We start from the raw sequence: 419 nt of genomic DNA on the forward strand, positions 1-419 counted from the left end.
ATATATAGATAGATAGATATATGTATATATGTATATATATGTATATATATATGGATATATATATAAATATATATAGACATATATATATATATATATATATATATATATATATAATATCTGTCTATCGGTGTGTGTGTGTGTGCGTACGTGCATGCCTGGTTCTCATTAACTATCAAAAAGTTTATGAACTGCATAAACACACTAATGGGAGTGTTCAATATCCGGATAGATGACAAATATATGAAATTAATTCAGTCAGTCTACCAAGATCAACTTGCAGCAGACCGCATATCCGATGGAACAACTAACTGGTTCCCCATCAGGCGAGGCGTCCGACAATGTTATGAGATATCGCCTGACTTCTTCAATTTATACTCTGAAGTTATCCTGCGGGAGATTGAAGATCACCAGCAGGGAAC

Source organism: Penaeus chinensis, chromosome 3 (assembly GCF_019202785.1).
Source record: "Penaeus chinensis breed Huanghai No. 1 chromosome 3, ASM1920278v2, whole genome shotgun sequence".
Classification (NCBI taxonomy): domain Eukaryota; kingdom Metazoa; phylum Arthropoda; class Malacostraca; order Decapoda; family Penaeidae; genus Penaeus; species Penaeus chinensis.